The sequence below is a fragment of the Drosophila hydei genome, unplaced genomic scaffold, assembly GCF_003285905.1.
Source record: "Drosophila hydei strain 15085-1641.00,03,60 unplaced genomic scaffold, DhydRS2 tig00000090-arrow-arrow-pilon, whole genome shotgun sequence".
NCBI classification, from domain to species: domain Eukaryota; kingdom Metazoa; phylum Arthropoda; class Insecta; order Diptera; family Drosophilidae; genus Drosophila; species Drosophila hydei.
In genome coordinates this window covers 870,765-884,117 of record NW_022045662.1, presented here as the reverse complement: position 1 = coordinate 884,117, position 13,353 = coordinate 870,765, and positions in this window count along the sequence as shown.

Genomic DNA, 13,353 nt, shown 5'->3' with positions numbered 1-13,353 from the left:
TTAATTCAATTACTCAATAAGAAGCAGAAAAGGAGATGACATGAGAGTGGCCCAGCTGTAGGTGCAAGACTAGAGGATACCCTGAACTGCTTGATAGGCCAAGAGAGAGAGAGAGAAAGGGCGAGAGGTAAGGACAGACAGACAGATATATAAACAGGCAGATAAGACAGAATACAAATACTTAGATGAAGAGAGGGACAGGAAGACAGACAGAGAGACAAGCAAAAGGAAATGGAGCATGGCAGATCTGTATGGACAAGCAGACAACAGACGGAACGGACGGACAAGTTTAGATTGACGTCCTGATAAAGAAGGATCGGTTACGACTCCCTCCATTTACGAATTCTTTTTAGGAAAGTGTAAGTTACGTTAACTCTACGTTTAACCTTAAGCTTAAGACAGTCTTCGCATCGAATTTGCTGTTGAGTCCGGATTTTGCACCACGGTGCGCCCACAATGTGTGGCAAGCGTTTTGGCCAAGCTGCGGTTGCGTTACCAAATTCCAAATGCCAAAATCCAAATTGAAAATTGAAATTCACAGCCACAGCTTCCCAGTGGCTGGGCGTGCGCTAAAGTGGGGCCAGCTCAATGTGGTTATTACTTAAGCAGCTTTGGAAAAAAGTGGGGCTAAAGCCCAAAAAGTGACTGCACTTTAAAGAGCAATTGTTGCACAAAGCACATTCAAGTGAAATGAAACGAAAGTAAAAATTGTATTATTGCTTTTGGCTAGGCCCTTAATAGCAACAACAACCACTGCACCGCTGAACCACTCAAGCTGCCTGCTGCCTGTTACATTTGTAAGTATTTGCAAACATTTTCAGCTTTTGGACAGCGGCACTCGAGCAGGCAAACCACCCAAGTGAAATGCCTGCCCAGTGCAGAATTCAACAGTGTTACATAAACAACCACAGTGGCAGCGGCAGCGGCAACAATTGCGTGTGACAGCGACAACAATAAACAAAACATTGCAAAAACATCATAAAATAAAGTAGGCAACAAGTGGTGCCACCGGCCGGCTGGACAAATCTAAAAGCTGCGTTGGAGTCTAGATTGACTTAAATTTGCAGTGGTTGTTGTTGTCGTTGTCTCTGTCGTTGTCGTTGTTGCTGGTTGTGTCATACTTAATAATGGGCCAAGCAACTGTAACAGCAACTCATTTCATTTCGAACAAAAAGATGACATTTTTTAGTTTTCTTTTCTTTCAGTTCGGTTTGCTTTTGTTTTTCTTACACAAACAACAAAAAAAAAACATAAATCACATTTAAGAATCGAAGACAACGCATTGTGTATGCCCTAACCCAGAAATAAGCGAAGCCAGATGTAATATATAGTATATATATAATATAATAATGCACAGAAATTTATGACTTTATTATGAATTTGCAAAATTTTATTTTGCCTCATTGCCATGCATCTTATGTAATCAGCTTCTATATATTGTTAGTGAAATCTGAATAGGTTTTGAATTTATATATTTACTCTAGGGAAAGTGGAAAGATGAAACTGAATCTAAGTTTCAAAGAGAATTTGATTTCGCTCATTGATTTTTCAATATTTATCGATAGTTTTTATCGTCACTTAATAAATATTTACATTTATTTTAGCGAATAAATATTTGACAATTTTATTAGAATTTTTTTTAAACTAAAAAAAAATAGTTGAAGTTCAGACTATCAAAATAAAACTATCGATAACTCCAATTTGTATTATGCGATTTCGATTTTGTGTCATTTGTTAACTTTTGTGGCTTTGTTGATAATTTAATAAGAAACTCTACCAATATTTGTCCAATATCTATATATTTTGGCAGCATCGATAGTTATCGATAAGCATGTGCTCTCTAGCTACAGTAAGTTCATCTTTATGACTTACCAAATATATAGTCTATATAGTTTATATATATATTCATCTATAAACACTTTATCTCTCTGACCATTCGTTCGTAATTCATGCAACTTCAACGCTCACTCTACTTGCAATAAGTTGCGGCATTAGCTAAGAGCAGTGATTAGGGATTTAGCTCTGGCTGTGGCCTTAATCATTTCTGCAGTTCTTCGGCTGGTCAGGAAACTAGCTAGCAGTTTTGAGTAGGTTCTGCGCAAGTTCGTTGCCTCAGTCTTTTGTTTTCCTATTTTCATATCATTTTTTCTTTTCGCTTTTTTGCCTTGTGACGCGTCTAGCTCGTTGTGCATGCCGGGCACGTGGGCCACGCCCCAAAAAGTGCCAGCCAGCCGTTTAACCCCTATGTGCGCCACGGCTTTTGCCAATTTGACAATTTTATTGATGTTGGCTACGTGCTGATCGGCCGACTCGATGCCAAACTTTCATTTCGTTTAATTCAATTTGGTCGAATGAAAATATTTTTCCCTCATTTTAGAAATTTTTCGTGCAATTTTTGTAAGCACTTTCGTTGCCAAATTGTTGTTGTTGCTGCCGTTGCCGTAGCTGTTGCTGTGCCTAGTTAGAATTTATGGTTCGTTAGGCTGGTAAGTGCTTGGGCCCAGAGCTGAGTTATTGGACTGCCAACACCTGATGCGATCTGACCGAGCTTCAAGCTCTGCAGCCTAACTGTTTGTATTTCTTTTCTTTTCATTTCATTTCGTTTTTGTAATATTTCTTTTCTGGCTTGGTTTCTGGCCAACTGGCCGGGCAATTAACGCATTCCACGCATTGCCCAGTGACCCGTGCCCCCATATGGCTTCCCGGCACGCCCCCCGTCCATGTTTCCCTTGTGCGTTCAGCGTTGCTTGAAAAATGTATGAAATCAAAGCAAGTGCACGCCTTGCAGTGTGCTCGACGAGGCGCTACCCTGTAGCGAGCAGAGCTTGGCAGATAGTTTGAATTTTGAATCAAGCGCTCGCCAGTTATTACAAATATCTTTCTTACGGATTATGCACGACTAACTAATACCCTATAATGAGCATCAGGACTGATGATTGAGAATTGACAAGTTAAAACGGTGTGGGCAGACTTCATTGTTGCCATATATTTACTCTTTAGTGAACTGAGAGATCTGTAGCTGAGAATATCTGCATATGCATATGTATACCCTGTAAAGTTTCCAAAATATTGCGCATAGCAACTCAGAAGCATGTGAAGTATGCCCTATGCAGCTCTATGTTTACGGGGTATAGAAAGAAATATGCAAATAAATTTGGTAAATTTTGTGTGTGTGTGTGGTGAGTATTCAAGCTAAGCTTGGCTGCTTGCTGCCTACTTGGAACTTATGATTATGGCTTGGCCAAAAAGCTACAGCAACAACATACGCAAAAGAGTTTCTAAAATCTGTTTTTTCGGCGCTGTTGTTGCTGCGGGTCAATAGACGCACGTCAAGCGACAGCCACAACAGCAACATCAACATCAACATCGACAGCGACAGCGACAACGACAACAATTTGTGTGTCAATAATTTATTTTAGGAATCGGAATCGGAATCGCGTCGAACTAAACGAGGTCGGGAGAAAGTCACTGCACAGCAGCAACAGCAACAGCAACAGAAGACACTTGTCGCTTGTTGCTAAATTGGCTAAAATTATGATTAGCTGCTGTTGCTGCTGCTGCGGCGAGGATTGCAAGTTGTCAGCGAATCGAGACGTGTGACGAATGGCCTGGAAGTGCAGCCAGTGCAGCCAGCTGGAGGAGCAGTAACTGCAGCAGCACCAGCAACTGCAGCAGCCGCAGCAACAGCAGCGATTGCCACATTTCCGCATCGGCAGCCGTGAAAGCTGCAGCTGAAGATGGGCCGCAAGGTCAGATGCAAAATATCCCGTTGCCAAAATGTCAACTTGTATTGGCCCAGCCTCGCCCAGGCCTCGCCTAGCCCCTGCTCTCAGCCAGTCCATTCCCAGCTGCAATCACAGCTCGGCAATTGCGCATACGTTCGTTGCAAAGGCCCTAAATGCTGGGAAAGACAAACAGGCGACAGCGACAACAATGCAGCAACAGCAACAGCAACAGCAACAGCAACGGCAACAGCAACGGCAACAACAATTGCACTAACTAGCAGCAACTCTTATCATTGCAATATCAATAAAAGCCGAATTGGAGATGTAAATGAAAAACGAAAATTTGCTAATGCAACGTACAGTGGATGCTCTACACAGATGACTTTATATCTCAGTGGCATATGTCCTCGAGGCATCTGTCTATGAGATGATCTTTGAGATTTGTGCTACAACACGAAACAAATTGAGAAAGAAAAATCAAACTAACATAACTCTAAATAAGCTCCTCTTCAGACCATTCCATACATACATCGATAAACTCTTGATGCAGACAATCGATAACTACGAAGTATCAGTAAGATGCAATAGAAAATAAATGCATTTATCTCAATATATTCATAAATATTCAATTCACAAGTTGGTCATTAAAGATCTTTCCGTCTATTGTATTTCAATAAGCTGCCGTCATGGACTAGCGATAGAAAGAAATTCCAAAAATGAATCGCCTAATGTTAGATATTGATAATATATGCATTGCTAGACCTCAGATCTAAGCATCCATGACTGAGATTACTGATTCTCAAATCCAGTTTATCGATCTGTTACGCCTCGAGTCGAAAGATATCAATTGCTGTTAGATTAGCATTTTGTTCGATAAACGAGTTTGGTCTTTAGCAGTTAAAGATTTCGCCGCTATATGTTAGCTCCCTGACACTGCAAACTGCACGTGAAAATTGGACTAGCCCGATTTTGAAGGGCTCGTTGGCGCTGTGGAGCAATATACAAAAGCTGCAAATGCCACAAAATACACATGTGAAAAATGAAAATGAAAATGAAACCTGAAAAAAACATTTTGCAAGTGACAATTGCTAAGTGTGTGTGTGTGTGTGTGTGTGTGTGTGTGTGTGTGTGCGTGTGTGCATGTGTGTGTTGGTGTTCATATGCGAAATGCAGTAAATATAATTTACGACATGGCCAAATGTCGCCTTGATGACCCGCTCATTAAAACTGAGGCAAAAACAAGCCGAACAAGTGGAAACAACTGGCAACTGGAAAACTGAAAGGGGCAGCAGCACAGCAAAAACAAAAATGAAAACAAACAACAAAAAAATCATCATCATGACAAATGCGTGAGAAAAATAACTTTTTCATGGGGTCCCAACGTAATATGCTCCATAAATTATGACCGAATGGTGAAAAGCTAAATCTACAATTAGCTAAAAGAAATTTGTCTGCGTTTTTCTTGCTGCATAAAGGCCCCAAATGGTAGATCAAAGAATTTCAATTTTTGAAGATCTCATTAGATGGTTTACATTCTGCAAGGTACTTTAGATGAGAGGAAGAAACAAGGAGTGGAATCAGAGCTTTCCAGCTTCCTCTCCCTCTCTCTCAGAATACCTTTCCAATTAGAGCTCTATAAGCAAAGTTTCTTGTTCAACTGAAGATATTTAAGGATTCTGACCCAAGTGCATCTTGTATACTCTAGGGCACACATCTATAGCGCTTTTCTTTCTGTAAAAGAAAAAGTTTAGTGTAATTTTACTATAGATTAAATGTTTAGATATTTCGCTTATAATGTGCGCAAAAATGATTCCATTATGCTCTATAAATTACGACTCGAGTGGGCTTTAAAAATTACAAAAAAAAACTTTCGCTTAGAATACCGAAAAAAATGTGATTGCAGATCGAAGAGTTAAGATTGGGCTCTTGATGACGCTGAAAGAAAGTGCTGGAAAACGAGAGTTGCTTTGATGTGGTTCGCGGCGTAGCTGTGACAAGAGCTGAGAGGAAGAGAGAGGCAGAGCATGGGCCAGGGGCAAGTGAGTGCGCAGGGGAAAGACACATAGAAATTTACTCTGGCCTGAAATTGGTTCAATCTATGCTGATGATATTCATCTGTACTGCACGTACACTTAATGGCTCTATAACTGCCACTCCCCATCCCCCTGAGTCTCAGAGGCCCCTTGCCCTAGTCAGCTATGCGGCTGGCTCAGCCTCAGCGCGTTGTTGCCCTGATTAAAATGCGATGGCATTTTTTTGTGTGCCAAATGTGCAGCCATGAGGCTTACGTTCTTTTTGACTAACACACACACACATACGCAGGCAGGTGCCCGCCCCCTTTGACAGAGAGACTTGCCCGCGTCTCTGCGTCGCTTTGTGGCCAACGTTTAATTGTTTCATTTGCCATTTGCCGCATGCTTTCTTCAATTGTTGCCGTATCTTTGACAGCATTCCGCATCCGCGTATCTGCTGTATCTCTCTACATATACATATGTATAAATATATCTATATATACTTATATCTGTTTCTCTGAGCAATTGACAAGTGCCGCCGCTGCGGTTGCCGCTCGTTCAAATTACTTAATAAAAGTGAAACTAACTGTCAGAGCGGACCGCAAAACTAGTTTCCGTTCAATTCCGACAATTCGACGATGCGAGTTGAGTCTTTCAGCTGAAGAAATGCTTCTCTTCATCAGCTTCTTCAGCTCGTTTTTCATTTCTTTTCAGCCTCTTTTCGAAACGGAAAACGAGAGTGAAATCTTTAACTGCAGATTACGACGGACAATGTGATTTAGTTTATTTTTATTTTCTGTCAGCAGTGAGAACAAGCGAGCGGCGATTTATTGCCAAACACGTATGACGCTGAAAGAGCTTAAAAATTGATCAACTTGCGTATACCCTGTAAGCTTATTCTGCAATCAATCTACTATATCTACCCTGAAAGCCTGAAACAATCTATTTTATGATATTTTAAGTGATTATACTTGACTGTGTATTGGGCTGTGAGCATGCTGGACTAGAGTATACCCTGCATTATATCAGTACAGTGTCCAGTCGATTACTAGATAGAGTGTTTCCTAATGCTATTCCGAACACGATCTATTGAGCAATAGCAGAAGCAGAAGAACGTGTGATACAGCCTAAAGAATGAGCATGCCCGACTAGAGTACACCCAGCAGCCCAATGTGATCAGCCAAGCTTGATATGTGAGCCCAATAGCTAGCCGTAGTCTGTCATTAAAGAGTCCATTCCAATTTCCACGAAGTTGAAGCAACATCTATGACCAAGTACCTATGCGCACTCAAACCCTAATAGATCTCGTGCTCGTTGGGCAAGTGCTAAGTGCTAACGGAAGAGCTTATATATAGATAAATACGTTGGCGTGCCTAAAAGGCTGATGTATGCTGCTTTTTATGAGCACAACAAATCAACGAGCGGAAATGCCAATATCAACAGTAAGTTTGTGTTCTAAGTCTTTTGTTTTGCTCCGCTCATCTTCATTTTTTGCGGCTGTTCGGAAAAGGTAACTGACCAGCTCAGCTTTCGGCGCCTTGTTCACAGCGTTTGGCACCATTGTAAGAGGGCTGAGCGCGCACGGTGTAGGGATCGTGCTAGGGATGGGCAAGAGGGGGGCGGATGACGGAGGGGCCTTTGGCTTACGAACTTTCACTTTACAAAAATGAAGACGACGACGCGACATGGAAATGAAATTTATTAGCAAATTATGATTTCTGTGGCAAGGCAGGCGGCCGGTTAACCACTTGACCACTTGCTCGGACAACAACAACAACAACAACAACAACATTACCAATTGAACGGCGAATGAACTCGGGGCGGAACAACAATTCAGGGCAGCCAAGGAACGTGACTGTCGCCAGAATTGAGCCCACGGATGAAAGAAAGTTATTTGTTGTTTCTCATTTCTAAATTTCGCTGCCGCCATCGAACGCGAAAACGCAGCCGAATACAAAAAAAACTTTGTTTACAATACCCTGTAAATAATGCAAGGGAGAGGCGAGCATACAGCAAGCTTCAACTTATTTTCGTGAAACTGCAAACCATTTCAATATTTTACTATGAAGCGTAAAACAGAAACAATGAAGCTATAACATTCCAGCTCAAATTGTTCTATTTCTTAAGAAAATTTTACTAAGATTGGAAATCTTTTAAGGCAGAGCCAACTAAACAGAATCATTGCAGCTCTCAAGTCCCTGCTCACTAGCCAATCATATTCCGTAGATTCAAGCTCAAGAGTTCTGCACATAATATATGCATATATATTTAATATATCATATCTTGGACATATATAATTTCATGTGTGAAAATAAAGCTTCGCTCTATGAAGTTGCAGCATTTTAAGCTCTGAGCTCAAGGCTCGTATTTTTTTTATTATTTTTACCTTATTTAATTGTAAAAATATCACAATTTTTGTATATTTTGGATGTAGCTGGACTTTCGTGTTAATTAGGTACAGAAATGCTTAGGCCTTGCACTCGACTACACTCTGTAGAGCAGTTGTCAGTGCTGTACAGGGTATTTGTTAGTCGTTCTCATTGAGCTGACGTATGCTATGCATTGAGCTTTTTGTTTTTGGCTTTGGCCTTTGAGTCATGCGCTGGCAATGCGAACGCGAACCATAATGAAAACGAAAACATTGCCCAGCAGCAGCAGCAGCAACAACAGCAACAACAACAACAACAACTGTGCAAATACACACAGCCCAAAAAAAAAAGCAGCCCAAACACAATTTTCTCAATTTCACGACAGGTTTTTGTCTTCGTTGTTGTTGTTGTATTTTCCTTTCATTTCTTTTGCCCAGGCAAAATATTTGCTCAACAATTTCTACTGTAACAGCTCAAAAGAAATACATATCTATTTACTCTTCTGCTTGCTTGTCTTTAGATATGTTTTTACCGCTTCGTTTTTTTTTTTTTTTTGGGTCGACAATAATGCACATTAATTGTGTATTGAGGGAGTGGGGTAGATGGTTGAGGGGCGAGCGGATGTCCAACAGCTGGCAGATGATGAAATCGATATAGAGTTAGGTAGAAAAAGTAGAAGTAGGCACAGTGCCCAGGCATTGTCTACAAGAGTTGCGTCGCTCTCTGCGCTTCTCACTCTAGCTCACTCGATCTCTGCGGATGTTGTCACCCACGCAAATGAAGCAGAGGCGCTGCATGAGTCAAAAGAAAGTGAAACAAGGGGCGTGGCGGCTGTCCATGAAAAGAAATTGAGCAACGCATAAGAAGAAGAAGAAGAAGAAGAAGAAGAAGTGACAACAGCCGAAATGAAAGTGAAATTGATGCCGCTTGCTAAACGATGATTCAATCAACTATGCGAACAGCTCAACACGCCACGCCTCCCCGCCCCGGCATCGAGGCAGTGGTCAAAGCTTAGTCATAAACTTTATTGAGCCACAGCAACGGCAGCAACAACAACAACAACAACAACAAAGACTCACAAACAACCAATTCGCTTGTTGCACTTCGACAAAAAATCCCAAAAATGCGAAAGTTTCTTATCGCATATGCCATAAATTGACCAAAATCTCCCCCCGGAGGCCAAAGCCCAAAGCCCACCTCGGTCAAGCACACAGAAATTCATCTCATCACATCTCATCGTAAGCATAAGTGCGCCATAAAACTAAATGCTAACGATCCCAATCGCATTTCTCACACGTTTCTTCAGGCTTGTTGTGCATGGAAATTGATGAAATAACCCGATTTTTACATATATCGAAACCACTCTGGCTCCAGCTGCAAGCAAGTGGTGCGCGCTCGAAATGGCAGATGAGTTAGAAATATGATATATGGAAAATATTCAAATCCAAGTAGGAACTTTTAATTGTCCAGCGGCGAGTGAAGAGCGTGAAACGGGTGAAAATGTAATTGAAAAAGGAAAGTGATAAATGGGCGAGAAGAATATTATATATGATTTGTATAAGGCATTTAGTATATATATGGAATGCTTATAATTAAATAGAAAATGTGTTGAAGTGTGTGTGGGAGACGGGGGAGGGAGTGAGAGGGGAGAAAGAAAAGAAAGAGAGAGAGAGGGAGAAATAGATTTAATAGAGAGAGAGACTGAAAAAGTGTGAGCAGAACATAGAGAGAGAGAGAGAGCAACAAATGTATAAGAGAGAGAGAGAGTGTGAGAGAGAAACAGAGAGAGAAAGAGTGAGAGAGAGATATAATATCGAAAGAAATATCGGGAGGAAGTGTCAGATCTAGCGAGAGGGCGCGAGAGATGAAGATGGTGAGATAGGGAGTATAAAAGAGTGCAAGGAACAGAGTGTGTGTTAGAGAGAAAAAGAGTGAGAGTGAGAGTGAGAGAGATGAAGATAATGAAAAGCGATAAAGGTCAGTAAGAGAGAAAAGAGGCGAAGAAAGAGGTTGACTTTCAGAGAGGGGCTGAATAAGAGATAGACAGGGAGGTAATAATAAACAAGGTAAGAGAGGGAGAGTGAGAGAGAAAGGGAAAGAGCGTTAGAAATAGAAAGAGAAAGAGATAAAGCAATACAGAGAGACTTAGAGATTGACAAAGGGATATTGCAAGAGAGACAAAGAAAGAAAGAGAGAAGCAAAGTTGTAAAGGCATAAAGTGAGACAAGAAACTGAAATATATCTGTAACCGGAAATATATTGCATATATACTTCAATTAGAGACATTTTCAAAAGTAAAAAAAATACTGCAGAGCAAAAATACAGAAGATAAGTGCAGAGTTGACGTGAAAAGGAAAGAGAGAAAGAATGTGAAACAAAAGATGGATTCAAAATAAAAGTTTTCACAGAGTATTTAAGCTTACGTAGGACATATAAAGCTTATAAAAGGACTCGCCTGTTCAGGCTGGCCAAGAATGGAATGAAGTTGCTCTCTTTAATCTATAGATAAGTTCTTTTAGTTCCTTACACATTTCGCGCTTTGTGCCTTACTGAATTTTTTTTGCTATTGTTCTTTGGGGCATATTCGGAAAGGTTTCCACTGGCACTGCCACTAGGTGCATTCCAAGTGGAACTTGCTGCAGCAGCCGTTTAGGCAGTTGCTTGACCTAGTCGAGCTGCCGAACTGGATGATTGGTCAACTGGGCTGCGTTCTGGCCTCAAAGTTGGCTTGGCATAGAGCTAGCAGCTGTGGAGCTGCGGCTGTTGCCCAAGCAAATGCTGATGGATGAGCCTTGACAACGGCATCCCAGTTGGACTTTGACTGGCCTGTCGATGTCGGAGTCGTTGGACGGCGACTGCGGGCCGCGTTTACCGTTTCGGTTTCGATTGGCGATCGCCGATCGACGATCGGCAAATGGCAAATGGCAAATGAAGAGAGAATTTACAGCATGGCATTTGGCATGGCAGGCACGCGCAGCGGGAAAACTCGTGGAAAAGCTTGGCGCATAAATCGACGCCAGTTGTCAACGCGTCGCCCCAACCAATTGGCTCCTCTCAGCGATGCATGCCAAAGCGTGGCAAATGCCTGAGGAGTGGCTGCAGCCAGGGGAAACTGAAACAGCTATGGAGAGTTGGAGCTCGGCCAAGCTGTGCGTCAAGTGTGCGGCTCACATTAAAATGAGCCGTTACGCAGCAAAGTGCTCGCTTGGTGGTGCGCTGGCCAGTGGTGTGTGATCGATGGCGCCTCTGGCTATGCGGCACACAATGAGAGCAGCTAGCCTAAGTCTCTGTGTCAGCTGCCGCTGTCAATGGCTCAGCCACTGGCTTTTGGTCTTAACGTCAGCCGCAGCCTCTGGTCATAGCTTCAGCCTCTTGGCTACTGCGCCGCCTCCCTGTTTGCCTTTGCTGGGCAATTAGCTCTCCGGCTTAGCCTTATACTACACTTGAGTCTCCAGCTTGGCTTGGAACGGTTACTGGCCTCAGCTTAAACCACTAGGCTTATGCGCCGCCTTAGCCTGGGGCTACGCTTATGCATTAGCTTCTAAAATAGTCTCCTCCTTAGTCATTACAACAGCCTCTGCCTCAGCTAAGACTTCACATTAGTTTTCATCTTAGTCTCAGTCTTAGCCTCTGTCTCTGGTCTTTGCCCACGCTTTAGTTTCCTTCTTATGCTGCGCCTAAGCTTCTGTCTTAGCCACCACCACAACCTCTCTTAGTTCTTAAACTCAGCTCCTGCTTGATCTTCTCTGTGAGCTCCACTTTTGGCATTAATCAAAGTTCTCTCTCTTTGCCTTAGTCTTTGTCTTTGTCTTTGTCTTCTACAGAAGATGCGCTCTTTGGCTATGTCAGAGAAAGACCTTTAGTTGTGGCCCTAAATTGCCTTTATCTAGGTCGGAGGCCTGCGGTTGCCATAGCTGTTAGTCTTAGTTTTAGTCTTTAGAAAGAAAGAGAGATACAAAGGGAGAGAGAGAGAAGTAATCCAGAGGCATCTTAGTTAAAAAATAGGATGGACTTAGCTATTAGTTGTAGACTCTCAGCCTTTAGGACTTGTCTTAGCTTCAGCTGAACTGAATTTTCCTCTACGAAGCAAACGTTGACTCCAATCGGAATGCTTTGCATGTGTGCAAGTGTTTGGCTGGCATTTTAACGGCTTCTCTGTTTACTGGTCATTACGCTCCATAAATGCGAGCGGCCTCGACCAGGTCTAACGGCAGCTGCAGAAGAAAGCGTTGCGCCAAAAAAGAAAAAACTAAAACTGAAACTAAAAAATTCAAATAATAAAAAATATGAAATGATATAAAATGAATCCAATGGAAGTGCCTTGAGGTCATACTCCATCCATTATAAATAATATATATATATATATTGTGTAAAAAGTCAATTAAGCGGGCAGCCATATGCACAGCGCTGCGCAGGTGGTGTGGAGGTGGTGCCAAGCCAATGCGTTGCCAAGCATATGCCAAATTGCTGAAGCAAAGGCTGTCAACCACACACGCACACAATAGTTGACAGACAAGAAGAAGAAGAAGAAGCATTAGTCGGTGGTGCGGTGTGGTTTCTGGAGATGGAGACGTTGCCACCGGCGCTCGACAGTTGATGTCGATGTTGCTCGTGTTGGGAGTGTCGCCTCTGGCGGCTGCCTCGAATTCCACAGCGTAGACAACAACAGCAACGACAAAAGCAACAACCACGCTCAGCGCTACGCAAAAGAGCGGCCCGAAAGAGGTTTACATAATCCAAACGCGAATTATTTATGGGAATTATCGTGCGGGCTGCATTATCAAATGGATCAAGCGGATCAACAACAGAATGAATGACAGCTACAAAGACTGCGAGAGAGCGAGGGAGAATTGAGTATACCTGTAACAGGTAGAAGCGACAGGCTTCGCGCCAGACAACGGGAATCCATGCGGAATTTTGCCAATATAAAGAGATTCCATTCGACTGCTGAATGATGTTGAATAACAGAAATCTATGATTACGAATGCTAAAAGGTAGAAAGAAACAGAGGTAGAGAGAGAAAGAGAGAGAGAGAGAGAGAGTGAATGAGTGAGAGATAGAGAGAGAGAGAGCGAAAGAGAAAGAGAAAAAATTAGTCACACAGCAAGAGAGAGAGGGAACTACAGAAGTATAGAGACAGCTATATATACTGAAGGAAATATGGAGTGAGAGAGAAAGAGCGAAAGTTTGATATGTTGAGAGGGACTAGAGAGAGAGAGAGAGAGATAAAGCCAGCAGACGTATAGC